This window comes from Myotis brandtii, unplaced genomic scaffold (genome assembly GCF_000412655.1).
Source record: "Myotis brandtii unplaced genomic scaffold, ASM41265v1 scaffold540, whole genome shotgun sequence".
NCBI classification, from domain to species: Eukaryota; Metazoa; Chordata; class Mammalia; order Chiroptera; family Vespertilionidae; genus Myotis; species Myotis brandtii.
Window position 1 is genome coordinate 1,494,483 of NW_005369990.1, and position 7,959 is coordinate 1,502,441.

At 40.2% G+C, this 7,959-nt stretch overlaps 1 protein-coding gene across 4 annotated transcripts in view; it reads left to right on the forward strand.

The window, feature by feature from the left end:
* Positions 1–7,959, forward strand: part of DOCK7 (dedicator of cytokinesis 7) — a 164,254-nt gene that overhangs the window by 41,096 nt on the left and 115,199 nt on the right. The window lies entirely within an intron of this gene.

Sequence of the window (7,959 nt, forward strand, 5' to 3'; positions counted from 1 at the left end):
AGGGGGTTTGGGCGCTGCCCCCTGTCACGCTGATCCCGGTGCCGGGAGCCTCGCTGCTCCGCTGATCCCGGTGCTGGGAGGCCTATTACCCTTTTACTATATAGGATAGGGGCCTGGTGCATGGATATGGGCTGGCTGGTTTGCCCTGAAGGGTGTCCTGGATCAGGGTGGGGGTCCCCACTGGGGTGCCTGGCCAGCCTGGGTGAGGGGATGATGGCTGTTTGCAGCTGGTCACACACCCTTCAGGGTGGGGGTCCCCACTGAGGTGCCTTGCCAGTCTGGGTGAGGGGCTGAGGGCTGTTTTCCGGCTGGCGAGTGACTAAAGCTTCCAACTGCTCCTTGTTTCTTTTTCTTGTTTTTTTTTTTTTATTCTGGGCCAGCTTTAGCTCTGAGGCCTCGCTGCTGAAAACATAGATACAATGTTGCGGTCCGAGCCCGGCTGAATGGAAGCCGGTTTCTGGGGGTTTGTTTAGCTTCTTATTTGCAACATAGTATATAGTTGCTTAGACTTGCAGCTGAGAGGCTGGCAAGTAAGGCAGCGAATGTTGGAGTCTGCAGCAAGCAAGCCTCGTGCTCGCTTCAGTGCCTGGCTGCCGGCCGCCATCTTGGCTGACAGTTAATTTGCATATACTCACTGATTAGCCAATGAAAAGGGTAGCGGTCGTACGCTAATTACCATGTTTCTCTTTTATTAGTGTAGATAGCTGCTAATCTTGAGTTTTGTTGTCCCTTTTTAATTTGATCATCTTATTTCTACTCCTGCCTCAGTCAACTCTCAACATTGCAGTCAGAGAGGTTTTTGAAAGTTAAAAATCAGATCATTCATTCCTCTTTCTAAAACCCTCTAGTTGTTTCCATTATAAGCAAAAAAAGAAGTATTTTTTGTAATTGTTTATAAGACTCTACGTATCTGGCTTCTGCCTTTCTTTAACTTCATGTCCCTCTAATCTCTGGTTTGCTTGCTTCATTTTAGCCTCAATGGCCTTTTTGTTCATCCTTGTACAAACAAAATTCAATTCTGCGTAAGGCTTTCTATTTGTTTTCTTTGCCTCTTGTTTTCCCCCAGATTTCTGCATGGCTTGGTTCCTTTTTCAAACATATATCTCTTAAAGGTCACTTCTTAGAGAAGCTTACTCTCATCACCCTACCTAAAATGATCCACTGCTTCCCTCCTCTAGCTCTTTACCCTTATTGTATTTATCATTATCTGACATTATATGTAGTTATGGGATCATTTTTGTCTTTCTCATTAGAATGTAATTACTGTAAATGCCAGGGACTTGTCTGTTTTGTTTATCTTCAGCATCTAGCACAGTGTGCTAGCACACCAAAAGCACATAATAAATATTTATTCAATGAATTAAGAAACTGGAAACTAGACACTGGTCTAGGGTGGGATTTAGAGTCTACAGATATGAATTTATAAAAGTAGTTTTTATGTTTGAGATGGAATGCTTGATTTTATATTTTTAAAAAGGTCATTAAAACCTTATTTTATAAAGGCTTATTGTGGGAGATAGTTAAGCCTACCTTCATGACCTTGAACTGCACATTTCACACAGATTGAGTAATTTTGACCTAGTCTATTTTCCATGAGAACACTTTGGACTTTGATAAAAAGGCCAACTATTGGGTCCCTTTTCAATTTTGAAAACTGTTGTGTTGGATGGTCGCTTGGTAGTACATGCATACATGCAATGCTTGTGGTTGTTAGTGATGGGAAAATCAAGGAAATTTGATTATCCTATAACAGAAGGTGGAATATGTAGCCATATATATTTGGGATAGGTTTCATAAAGGAGACAAGTGGGAGGTACTGAATAAATACTGGTTAAGGAGTACATTTTTGGTTAATGAGTGATTTCCATGAGTCACACTATTAGGAAGGAAAGATACAGGCATGAAAACATGCTGACTCTAGGATGAGAGAGAGTGGGTAAATAGATTGTGCTGAAATAGGTAACCCTGAAAGAGGAAATGAGTATACTTGCTCTCAGTAAAATTCACACTGGTGCAGAGTAGACTCTTGGTGTAGAAATTTTGCAATAAAGTAGTCTCCCTGTATTTGCAGGGATGTGTTCCAAGACCCCAAAGGATGCCTACAACCCCTGGGAGTGACAAACTCTATATGGTAAAAATCCTCACTTAATGCCATGGATAGGTTCTTTGACTTTAAGTGAAATGACATGTAGCAAAACCAACTTTACCATAGCCTAATAGATATAAACAAGAGTTAAGTTTCTGCAGCATCTCATCAGTGTTAGAATAAAACGATGTTAAATGAAATGATGTTATTTGAGGACCTGCTATATTGTACTATGTTTTTTCCTATACATACATACCTATTATAAAGTTTAATTTGTAAATTAGGTACAGTAAGAGATTAACAACAACTAATAGTAACTAATAGTAAAATAGAATAATTATGTCAGTAGATTGTATTAAAAGTTACGTGAATGTGGTATCTCTCTCTGTCTAAAAATATCTTACTGTACTGTACTCACTCTTTTGTGATGTTGTGAGATGATACAAATGCCTACACGATGAGATGAAGTGAGGTGAATGATGTAGGCATTGTGATGTAGGGTTAGGCTACTACTGACCTTCTGATAGTACATCAGGAGGATCATGATGATGTCATGTCTTCTACCAACAAATTTAATGCCCTTTCCATCTTATCTAAGCAGTTATGCACTGGGCTGTAACTTTGGCAGTTTGAGGTGTGACAGCAAAACTAGCACGAGCTTCTTTTTTCTTCTTCACCATTTCACGGATAGAAGATTTGTTCTTACTGTAGATTTAGCAGCCTCAGAATATGATGTTTTTTCTTTCCTTAGTAAATCTAGAAGGTTCACCTTCCACTTAAAGGAATACTTTAAGGCTTCTCTTTGGCTTATCCTAATTGCTTGCATCACTATTCTTGTGCTTTAGAGACCATTATTAAGCAAAATAAGGTTTACTTGAACACAAGCACTGTAATCTATTACAGTTGATCTGATCACCTAGGCAGCTACTAAGTGACTATTGAGTATGCAGCATCTACAGCTTGGAGATGTTGGTCAAAGGGATATTCATATCTTGAGCAGGATGAAGTGGGACAATTCGATATTTCACCATGCTACTCAGGAGAGTGCACAATTTAAAACTTGTAAATTAAAAAAGAAAACCCTTGTGAATTGTTTATTTCTGAAATTTTCCATCTAATATTTTTGGACCATGGTAGAGCATGAAACTGTGGGAAGCAAGACTGCAGGTAAAAGAAGGAATTACAATAATTCACTAAAATCAAGTAGATTGACTATCTTTGCTCTTGGAGTTTTTATTACTTTTTCTCACAATTTATATTATTATGTTTGTCAGATTTACTTTTCTGTCTTATCTTATTTGTTAAGTGTCAGTTGAAGGGTACAAATAGTAATGCTGCAAGGTTGCAAAGGAAGGAGCCTCCATTTACTAGATATTTGTGGAAAAGTGACATTATCTCTAACTTGAAGTATAAATAGAACCTAGCCAAGCAGAAAGGTCTGGGAGGCATTCTAGGCAATGGAAAGTCATTAAGAAAGTATATAGAGAATGTTTAAAAGTAGGTAATTTTTATTAGAGCTGAGGGTTTGTGTTGGGCAAGAAATGGTTAAAGAGGTAACCAGGGTTCAGATTATAAAAGTCCTTGAGTACCTGGAAGAGATTTGGATTTCATTCTGTAGGCTTACGCTCATTCTGTAGGCTTATGCTCTTTCATGTTCTTGTGAGGGCACAGTTATATGGGACATGCACGTCCATAGGATAAACATGATACATCTTCCAGGAACATCACTTCTTAGAAGATTTGGGGAGGAAATAACTATACTAATAAAAGTGTAATATGCTAATTAGACCGGGAGACCTTCCGGACGTCCTTCCGGACAAAGCCATGGTGGTGGGGCTAAGGCAGAGGCGGTTAGGGGCGATCATGCTGGTGGGTGAGCAGTTAGGGACGATCAGGTAGGCAGGCAGAGTGGTTGGGGCGATCAGGCAGGCAGGCAGGGGGGTTAGGGGCGATGAGGCAGGCAGGCAGAGGCAGGGGCGATAAGGCAGGCAGGGGAGCAGTCAAGGGTGATCAGGCAGGCAGGCGAGTGATTAGGGGTGATCAGGCAGGCAGGGGAGTAGTTAGGGGTATCAGGTAGGCAGGCAGAGTGGTTAGGGGCAATCAGGCAGGCAGGCAGGTGAGCAGTTAGGAGCCAGTGGTCCCAGATTGTGAGAGGGATGTCTGACCACCGGTTTAGGCCCCATCTCTGTGGGATCAGGCCTAAACCGGCAGTCGGACAACCCCCAAGGGGTCCCAGATTGGAGAGGGTGCATAGAGGCCCTGGATTGCGAGAGGGATGTCCGACTGCCGGGTTAGGCCCGATCCCACAGGGATCCTGCCTAAACCGGCAGTTGGATATCCCCCGAGGGGTCCCAGATTAGAGAGGGTGCAGGCTGGGCCGAGGGACACCCTCCCTCCTGTGCAAGAATTTCATGCACCGGGCCACTAGTTTTTATATAAAAATAGATTTGTGGAGTAGAAACCACAATTCACATGTAATTTTAAGATAAGATCATAAAATTTAGATAAAGTCCTATTAAGATTCTAAAATAAATCTTTGCTTATATCAAGCCATTTTACCCTATAACTGCAGGATCTATAAGGATATGTTTTCATTATCTTTTCTTTGTTGTTACACTCTTTTAGTAGACGAGTTTGAGAGACACAGGTTGAAGCAGTATACAGCCATTACAAATTTGTTTTATGAAGATTGAGGGGCGATAGAAATAAAATTAGGAGCCCAGGCAGGAGATTATGTAGATAATTTTAAGACTCAGGTTAAAGGCAGTCCTTGGTAGGTTTTTGGCAGTAAAAATGGGAAGAAAGCGTATCAGGTTAAGAGACTTCAAAAGAAGATTGTGACAGATTTATCAGATGAAGAGACTTTTCAAAAGAAGATTGTGATAGACTTAGTGGCTTATGATAGAGGGGAGGTGGTTTACAAAGTTCAGTGAAAAGCCAGAGATGTTTCTTGGGTTTTAAACTTCTGTGACTGAGAAGCATGGTAGTGCCATCCTATCTAATAAAGAGCTAATATGCTAATTAGACCGAACAGCAGAAAGACCGTCTGGATGACCTTCTGGATGAAGCCGGGGCTGCGAGGACTGGCTGAGGCTGTGAGGGCCGAGCCCCTTGCACGAATTTTGTGCTTCGGGCTTCTAGTTAGGATATAATGAAGTAAGGAGGAGAGTGGGATAGGGCCGTGGTCAGCAAACTGAGGCTCGAGAGCCACATGCGGCTCTTTGGCCCCTTGAGTGTGGCTCTTCCTAAGCCTTAGGAGTACCCTAATTAAGTTAATAACAATGTACCTACCTATATAGTTTAAGTTTAAAACATTTGGCTCTCAAAAGAAATTTCAGTAGTTGTACTGTTGATATTTGGCTCTGTTGACTAATGAGTTTGCCGACCACTGGATAGGGTAAGAAGGGAGGAAGGACCAGCAGAGGCAGTAAGGCATTGATGAATTTGTTATTTGATATTTTGAATTTGAGGAGATTATAGGATATTGAAAGGAGAAATGGCAGGTAGGGGAATTGGAGAGAGAGCTGGAATAATATGCAGATTCCAGAACTTTATTCATAAAAAATAAATGAGTCTATGAGAGTAGATTGAGTTTCTGGAAAGTCAGAGTAGAACAGATGATTGAAGATTGGTCATTGGCCTACAATACTACATACTGGCAGAGAATAGGACTATAAAGATGGATTCAAGTTAGGGATAATTCTCAGAGAATGTAATATTACGGTCGTTCTGCTGTTCGGTCTAATTAGCATATTAGCTCTTTATTATATAGGATCAAGCAAAATGAAGGTCAAATTTGAAATAAGAATATTGGTATTAGTAAGTAGGGAGATCAAAGGTTATGCGGACTGGGTAAAGGCCTTTAGATTTGACATGTGAGTTAGTGGTGAAATTACAACACTTTGGCAAAGTAGTGAGGACAGAAGACTCGATTTTGTGAATAATAAAGGGGAAAATTCCTTCTCTTTCTATACCAGAATGATCTCTCAATTTGAGCTTTATATTCAAAGCAGAAAAAATCTAATAGTACTTCCAAAGGTAACAAAATGAAACATATTGTCTGAGAATTGTTAAAAATTGAAAAACAAATCGCGGTTTGGCTCAGTGGATAGAGGGTCACCTGACTTGCGGACCAAAAGGGTCAAGAGCACATACCTTTGTTGCAGGCTCCTCCCTGCCCCTGCCGGGCCCAGGTCCTGGGGCCCTGGGGTCCTGGTAGGGGCTCATGCAGGAGGCAACCAATTGATGTGTTCCTCTCATATTGATGTTTCCCTTTGTCTTTCCCTCTCTTCCACTCTCCTTAAAAATCAATGGAAAAATATCCTTGGGTGAGGATTAACAACAATAACATAAAAAGGAAAAACAAATAGAGAAAGTAATTGGTATGTTAAATACATTATTTTGCATTTGAAAGCTTTCAATTTTTTCTTAAAAAAAGCTGTTTTGGTGTTCTGGCTCTACAAAATCAATTTTGACAGTTTGGCTGTGGTTCTGAAAACTAAAACTTATTCTTCCCCATATTCTTTTGTGCTTTTTTTTGGAATAAAATGTTTCTGTAGGATACATATCGATCATACATATTTATATATATCATATATTGTTTATGTATGACACATATACTGGGTAATTTGAAATACATAATGTTCAATATTTATTGGCTAAGGTAAGTCACTATATAACTTGGATACTGTATCCTTTGAAAACTGGATTTAATTCAAAATTTTATTTCCCCTATGGTAGTTTCTTTAAAAACAGTTAAAAATGAACACTGACAAGTGATATGATTGTCAAAAATTTTGCATCTAATAATCCTGGAAGATTTAGAATTTAAATTACTTAAATTAGAAATAACAATTGTACTTCTATTGGATGTAAATAAAAAAACTGCAAGAATTTAAATTTCTATAAATTAGGGGACTGAGTCTATTGAATTTGGAAACATACATATACGTGACTCAGGCTGTTTAAACATTCAGTAACTTGAATGATTTTTAATTCTTTTTGAAAGCCTACACATAGGTATTAGACTCACACTATGTCCAGGGAGAATACATTATTTAAGTTGATGTCACAAATACATTAATTCTTTTTAAAAAAATATTTTTATTGCTGTTTATTTATTTATTTATTTTTTAAAAATATATTTTATTGATTTTTTACAGAGAGGAAGGGAGAGAGATAGAGAGTTAGAAACATCGATGAGAGAGAAACATCGATCAGCTGCCTCCTGCACATCTCCCACTGGGGATGTGCCCGCAACCCAGGTACATGCCCTTGACCGGAATCGAACCTGGGACCCTTCAGTCCGCAGGCCGACGCTCTATCCACTGAGCCAAACCGGTTTCAGCTTTTTATTGCTGTTTAGAGAGACGGGAAGGTTGAGGAGGGAGCGAGGGGGAGGGAGAGAGAGAGAGAGAGAGAGAGAGAGAGAGAGAGAAACATTGATCGGTTGCCTCCTGCATGCCCCCTACTGGGATCAAGCCTGCAAACCAGGCATGTGCCCTGACTGGGAATTAAGCCTGGAACCTCTTGGGGCATGGGATGATGCCCAACCAACTGAGCCACACTGGCCAGGGAACAAATACATTCATTCTTATTATATTATGATATGATACCTTAAAATGTTTTGTTTTCACAGTATTAAGTATTAAAGTATATAAAATGTATACATTAGCCCGGCTGGCATGGCTCAGTGGTTGAGCGTTGACCTGTGATCCAGGACGGTCACCATTCAATTCCTGGTCAGGGCATATGCCCCAGTTTCGGGCTTGATCCCTGGTGTGGAGCGTACAGAAGGCAGCCAATCAATGATTCTCTCTCATCATTGATGTTTCTATCTCTCTCTCCGTCTCCCTTCCTCTCAAATCAATTTA